Raw genomic sequence first — 7,789 nt, 5'->3', positions numbered from 1 at the left:
CAAGCACACTCTGAAAGTGGCGGTGGAGGGTAGGAATCACAGCCCCACCCCTCCCCCTGCCTGCAGAAGAGTGTCTTATACCATGCACTGTTGCGCTTTTCTTCCACATTGGTGAGCTGTAATTAATTTTTACATGGAAACTACATAGTGTTGCTTTAAAACCTGCTGCTAAGGATTTAAGTGTGCAGACGTCTTTATTTTCATTGACTACTTTATCAGAGGTGTAAAGTACTCGAGTAAATGTACTTCGTTACTGTACTTAAGTATTTTTTGGGCTACTTTGTACTTGTACTGAGTATCAAAAATATAGGCAACTTTTACTCTCTACTCAATTACATTTTTGATTGGGTATTTGTACTCTTTACTCCACTACATTTGAAATGACACTTAACGTTACTCGCTACATTGTTTATTCGTCAAATAAAAACGAGACGAAAGTGTCAGAGGGTGACGATGGATAGAATCTGTGGTCGCGAGGTTACACGCACACACACAACTGAGGGACTTCATTTGGCGCTGCGCAGAGCAAACGTATGAAATCAAAGTACTGCGAGAGCGAATCAAATGCATATGGAGAAGTCTGGTCTCGCGGTACCTTGATGTCAAACGCTGAATGGCTTGCGTTGAGCCACCGTAGCGGGACATCTGCGTGCTGCGTATGTCATAAACTGTAGAGAAAAGTTCGCGTCTGGTCTGAGAGAAGAGATAAAGAGCAAACATATGGATGCATATCACATTTGCTTCTGTCAAGGGACCCTTTGTTAAACATGTGATGCTACAATCAAAACAAAAGTGATGCGCGATTGCAGGAGGGTCAACCCGCAACTCAAAGGCAAGCACAAATGTTTTATAAACTGATGCTACTTTATCAGCTAACCTGAGCTGGTTACATAACTTGATATAACTTACTATATAAGCCAAAATAAACCAGCGAGGTCATGTACTGATTGCCCGAGTAACTTAAGTACATTATAAGATTGATAATAAGTGTACAATTTCACTGTCCTCACGTTTAATCAAGTATGCTGTAATGTATTTACTGTAAAGAGGGATGCATGACGGAAGAAATGTAGTGCACTTAATGTGAGATAGTGGTGTTACTACATGTGTTTACAATTAATCTTTCAAATGAACAACTTCACGTTTTTAATATGAATTATCATATTTCTGTTAGTGTAATTTTAGTTTACAGGAATTTTTTAAATATTAAAATTATATATTTTTTAGGATATGCCTATATAAGAATATTTGGTAATGTTAACAAGATTTTAATAAAGTATTAGTAATTGTTGAAATTAACATTAACAAAGATGAATAAATGCTGTATAAGTGCAGTTCATTATTAGTTCATGTTGAGTAATGTAGAAATGTAACTAATGAACCTTATTGTAAAGTGTTACCATATATTTATATCACAAAGTTAGGCTATATATTTTTCAGCATGGCACATTCAAGTACACAATGACACTAGACTAAAATTAAATGGGTTTAAATTAAATTGAATGTAGATTTCTAGACTAAAATCTCATGGCATTTAGTTGAATAAAATTAGACTAAAACTAAATCAATTCAGATGACAAAAATATGACTAAAACTTAATTCAATTTTTTTCAAAAGACTATGACTATGTTTAATCTGTGTTTGTTCTGCCAGGTCAAAATTTTGAGGAGTTTGATTTCTTTTCTATATTAGGAAATAAAACCTCATAAATAAACTTTCTTAGTTTTCACTGCCCAGATCTACAATGTCTCTTTGTGTTGAGGACTAGTGCATCTTTGAGCCAACATTCAGTACGAGTAAAAATACTTGAGTACTATTAAATTGGGTTACTTTAATACTTTTACTCAAGTCGTATTTAAATTGGTAACTTGTAACTTGTAGTGGAGTAATTTTTACAGGAAGGAATTTGTACTTTTACTCAAGTATGGCTTTCAGCTACTCTTTACACCTCTGTACTTTATTGTCTGGCACCTTATTGATCGTGAGTGCGGTGTAACTCTTCTTATAAGCGTACATCAACTGAAAGACGGAAATGTTACAAATCTGTGATGTAGCACGCAAGAGCCAATGAGTGTTTGATATCACTGATGTAAAGCAATGTGTCGTAAAGCTTTTTGAGGCACAATATTTAAATTCATAACAAACGCAATATTTGACGTTTAGGACAAGGATGTTTTCAGTTCTGAAACTTAAAGGAACAGTATGTAGGATTGTGGCCAAAACTGGTACTGCAATCACACAACTGGTGGCCAATACACAAAATGACAACATAAACATCAGTTGAGGGCTGCAACTCCACTTTTTAAATAACAATATCCTTGCCAGACTACTGTTGTGAGTGATATAAGTATTTGAAATAAAAATGATTTATTAATGTCTAGTGACATATCAGCGGCATTTTATGATTAATTGATATAAATTTCTTACATACTGTTCCTTTCAGATAAGTTTTTTAGGATTTTTAAAGTCTGATAGGGAACATTATCAGGAAACATAACATGTTCACTGCTATGCAAATGATACCCAGCTTTACATCTTATCACATCCTAGTGAAACACACTAGTTCTGTAAACGAACAGTATTAGCGATATGTGACTGGATTGCACATAACTTCCTTATGCTAAACTCTAATAAGACATAGATACTGTACTTATTAACAGTGGCGGTTCCAAAGATTTTTTAACGCAGGTGCTATGGGGATGCTCAACACTTAAGAGAAGGTGCTTTAAATTTTGGGGCGTTTCATTAAGGATATCGCATCGGACCACCCTTTATACACGCGTACACGCCCGCATTAACTAGCTTATACTCGTTCCACGACTATGTAAAAGTATTCAACACATGGGCTATAGATACAACATACATAAGCCTGCCAATGTAAACCTCTGAAAATAATATTTCACAGTTCTGTCACAGTCTAGCCCTGAACACAACGGAGCAGCAAACGCAACAACAGACACTCTGCACGCTTCGGCTTAAAATGCTCAGATCACGAAATCAAACAGCCAGTTACCAACACTAGTGATGAATCAGCATTGTTTCTATTCTATTGTTCTATTGCATCAAAGGGTGACCATACGTGCCATTCTTACTGGACCCGGACGCGTCCTGTCCAGGATTTCGGGTGCATCTTCTGGAAGTCGTATTTCTTGGCCGCATACGTCATAGAGGATTATTATTATTATTACAGAAAAGCAACCGTTACATTTTAAGATAAGAATAAAACTACGATTGTATATCTTATGTTTTTAACTGGATGGCGTATGCGGTCAACAAATACGACTTCCGGAAGACGCACCGAAATCCCGGCCAGGACGGTCCGGGAAGAATGGCACGTATGGTCACCCTATAGATGTAACAATGAAGAGCCAAGATTTGTTCTTTAACCACCAAATTAATTTAATTTGTAATAGCCAACAGAGGGGAAAATCAAGCACTTATCATAGACGTCTTCACAACAAAACAGCATCATCAATGATGTTGACGCAGTCAAGGGTCCTCGTTCTGTCCGTATATTTATAGCCAAAAGTGCCAGATTACTGGTCCTAGTGTGTCCACTGCTGTTCCTCGGGTAGTTTTTGGTGTATCCATTTTGGTGTATTTTACTTGGCTAAATTTCCAAACTCGCTATCAAAAACAAACTGTTGTGCGTTAAGGTCAAAACTTCACCGGGCGCTGCACCCATTGGCCAAAGAAGATCACCTGTTTGGGCGTCATGATATTTTAGACAAAAATGTATATTTTCAAATTATTATTTAATTCCTTTTTTTTAACAACATGATAACACTATTCAAACATGACATAAAATATAAATATAAAAAATTAAAGACATTTCTTGGGGGTGCTGGGCGGGTGCTATGGATATTATAGCCGGAGCTACAGCACCACCTAGCTCCTCCCTGGCGCCGCCACTGCTTATTAACGAACAAAATATGTCAGATTACAAGTTGCCCATAGATGGCTGCATTGTGGTGCCATCTTCCACAGTTAAGACTTAAGTGTGGTGTTCAACAGCAATTTATCCTTCAATAGTCATATCTCCAACATCCATTCTTCCATCTCAGAAACATCTCAAAAATACACCATATGCTGTCTGTATCAGATGCAGAGAAGCTTATCCACACTTTTATGAGAATTACTATCAGAATACAATCCATTACGTCCACTGCAGTCGCAAAATTCTGGTATCTTAATTATCCCTAGAGTATCAAAAGAGTCTAAAGGTGGTAGTTCCTTCTCATTATCCCCTAAGCCCTGGAATGATTTGCCAACTGATGTCCGAGAATCAGGCACAGTCGATCACTTTAAGTCTGAACTTTTCTCTTTAACAAAGCATAATATAATTATATAATTCATATCATTTGCCTAATAAATGTAGTTATCTCGCAATAGTTAGCTTGTACTGTATAAAGCATTCACATAACTCGTCTGGGTAATATACTAGTGCCGCAATAGCCTGTCTGGAACCGAGCAGATATTAAACCACAACACTGTGTGACACTTCCTTTACATGCAAATGGCCCCTACACTAATAGGATTTTGTTTCTCTCTCCCCTCCCTGTCTCATCCTCGATCCCGAGGACAATGAGACAAACAGACCCAGTTCTGGCTGCCGTGATAAGCGTGGTGGGCGGGAACAGCAAGTGACGCAACTCCCTCCATAGGCTAGACCGTTTCAGTTTGCTTTGTGGACTTCAGAGTCTGCAGCCTTCAAATACCGATTCTTGCCTTAGAATGAACCAGCCCCTGAATTGGGATGCACCCATTATTGTACAGCCTATACATGCTTGTTGTACCCAATTTTAAAAGCTCAATGTCGCACAATCTGATAAGGTAATGATCTTAGGATGGCAACAATCGTGCACTGTATCCCACTAGCGTAGCCAGGATTCACAATGTGGGTGGGCCCAGAGAAAATCAGGTGGGCCTTAACCAAAAATGCATCTGTTATCAAAATATACAAACACACAACTACACTAGCTTCAATATATCACCGTTTAATAAGAACAACAGCCTGTATGGACCCTATTTTAACAATCTAAGCGCAATGTGCAATAAACCCATAAGAGTCTCATCTCCTTGCTAGCCAGTTGCGCTGGCGCCATCCCGATTCCATATTTTAGCAGAATTTGTAAACTAAGAAACTAAGCGGAGGAAGAAGATCACCAGTTTAAGATTGATATTATAAATTGCGTTGTTTTTATTTGTAATGAAAGTGTTATTTTTTTGGTATTAAAACCTTTAAAAGTCGTTTTCTTTCAGTCATGGAAGTAAAAATAGCAGGCTTTTAATTGCTGTAAATGCATTGATAGCCCAGATGATCAGTGTTATCTCAAAGAATATTTTACAAATATGCAAGAAAAGCTTTGTACTTTAAAAATACTTTAAATAGTAGCCTAATTTGTTGGTATTTGAGGAGTTTCATTGCAAAATACAACTGAGTTTTTTTTCAGAAACCTCATTTTTTGGCTGTGCACTCCAACTAACATCAATTCAACTGCAGTTGGTTTGTTTTGATTTAAACTTTCATAACTTAAAAAATAGAGCTAAGTAGCCCTATAAAACAAAATAATAACATGATAACATAATAATAATTTGACAAAAATGTTAAAAACGGAGTTCTCTCGTTTTGCAACGAAATTCTTCATTTAAACCTTTAAAAGTCATTTTCTTTCAGTCATGGAAGTAAAAATAGCAGGCTTTTAATTGTTGTAAATGTATGGATAGCCTACATGATCAGTAATCTCAAAGAATAATTTACAAATATGAAAGAAAAGGTTTGTACTAATAGTTTATTTGATAAATCATTTATAAACGTGCCGTTTTAGCACTAGAACAGAGCCGGGTGTTTTGAAATTTAAGCATAACATAAAAACGGTTCTCATCTCATCATATCCACAGGTACAAAGTCATCATATATAATAAATCTTTGGGGTAGCATTAAAAAAATTCTAAATAAATGCAATATTTGCATTTGTTTAAAGCAAAACATTTAATTACTTACCAGTCTACAGGCGAAGCAGCTTTTTACGCCTTCTAACATCTCATACTCGGTCCTCATTTATGTCCAAGACACTCAATAATAATCTTTTAAAACATTTTAACATTTTAATCCTTTGATTTGTCATATTTTAAACGTTTGTGTGCTGCTGCGCATGATAAGCAAATGCGCGTTGCCGTTTATGTTTAAATAACAAAAGCAATATTTCTCCATTGGCAGGTTTTAGTTGGTCAGTGGCGTAGTCTATTTTATTTGCCTCAAAATAGCAACGCACCAACAATGCGCCTGAACACACCTCGCTTTCAGACCAGAAGGCTCATGGGCGCAAAGTGGGCGCAAATGTTATCTGCAAAGACTTTTCTTTTTTAGCTGCTGAACCAATACACAAAATGTGCAGAATCCTCAACGGTGATGTTAAAGGGTGCAACATCAAGCTGTAAAGTCTTCTCACCGAAGGTCTTCGTGACCTTCATTTTAAGACAATGAAGCAGCGCAGCTCTCATTATTCCTTACGTGTCAGCCTTAAATCGGGTGTTCATTTCTATGATGTGGGGTGTAGGAGGGGCAAGGAGGCTGTTCGAAATGCGCTATTTATTGCACTACTATTACAAAATTAACTTATTCCTTATTATAATAGCAAACAAGAGTTTAAAAAAAGATTTATTTTATAGGTCAATAGTGATAATTGCAACATAATTTACTCATTAGGATAACTAATAGGCTTTACTGGATAGGCAGGTGGGTGGGCCTAGCTGACAAGTGGGTGGGCCAAGGCCCACCCAGGCCCACCCATAGCTACGCTATCCGGGGCTTTACAGGATGATCATTCAAGTACGATGACCTAATTTATAACAAAAGCTCTAGTTAAAGTAATTCCTTGATTATCTGGTCCTTTAAACTGCAAGACAGACAAAATCTAGCACATTATGTTCAACTTCACCAAACTCCCACCTTAAAAACTTTCAGACAAAGACACTGCATTGGGCTTTTTTTTACATCTAGAGAGATGACTCAGTGGCACTTCTTACACTAAAGGGATTTACATGGATATGAACAGAGCATCATGTTTATTGTCTGGCATCTAGAAGTGAAAGGCAATGAAATGAGCCTGGTACAAACAGTCAGAACAATTTGATCTCTCTTCAATTGGGTTTAAATGCTCAAAGTGTAAAATGTAACAAAAATATCTCAACACTGTATGCTTTGAAAGATCTGAAAAGCTGAACTGCAAAGCAAATTGCTTGCGGAAAAAGCTATTCATCAGACAATGATGCAAACTATTTATGTGCGGTGGCATATTGATTTTCAGTCAGTGATTCTCGAACACATGGTCCAGCAGGCTACTGGTATACTTATCCGAGTGCATTCAAAAATCCTTTTACTGCTCATCACTGCTTGCCAAACATCAATATTATCACTCATAAATCGAGTTGTGGAATATTTGAAATATTTTAAGTGTGATGAAAGTGCAAAAAAGTTTCTAGGTTTATAAAGTTTTGGGACCGACTACTGAAGGGCAAAGACTATTGACAAGACACTGAAGTGGGGGAAACACAAATGGGGGAAAGTGCACATTCAATATGATCACCCGAAGGATGATCCACTCAATGGACCACTTTTTTAAAGCAATGACAAATTGTGGCGCTACAGAAGCACCAAATATTAAAAGTAATAAAGCTGCAGCAAAACAGAAGGTTTTGGGTGTTTTTTAAGACAAAAGACGTACAAGATATATTAAATTGGCATGTAAGTCTTCTAATGGGGGTTTCCCAAACAGGGGTTAGATTA

The sequence above is a fragment of the Misgurnus anguillicaudatus genome, chromosome 19, assembly GCF_027580225.2.
Source record: "Misgurnus anguillicaudatus chromosome 19, ASM2758022v2, whole genome shotgun sequence".
In the NCBI taxonomy this organism is placed as follows: domain Eukaryota; kingdom Metazoa; phylum Chordata; class Actinopteri; order Cypriniformes; family Cobitidae; genus Misgurnus; species Misgurnus anguillicaudatus.
The sequence above is the reverse complement of the archived record's forward strand: the minus strand, read 5'-3'. Positions refer to the sequence as shown.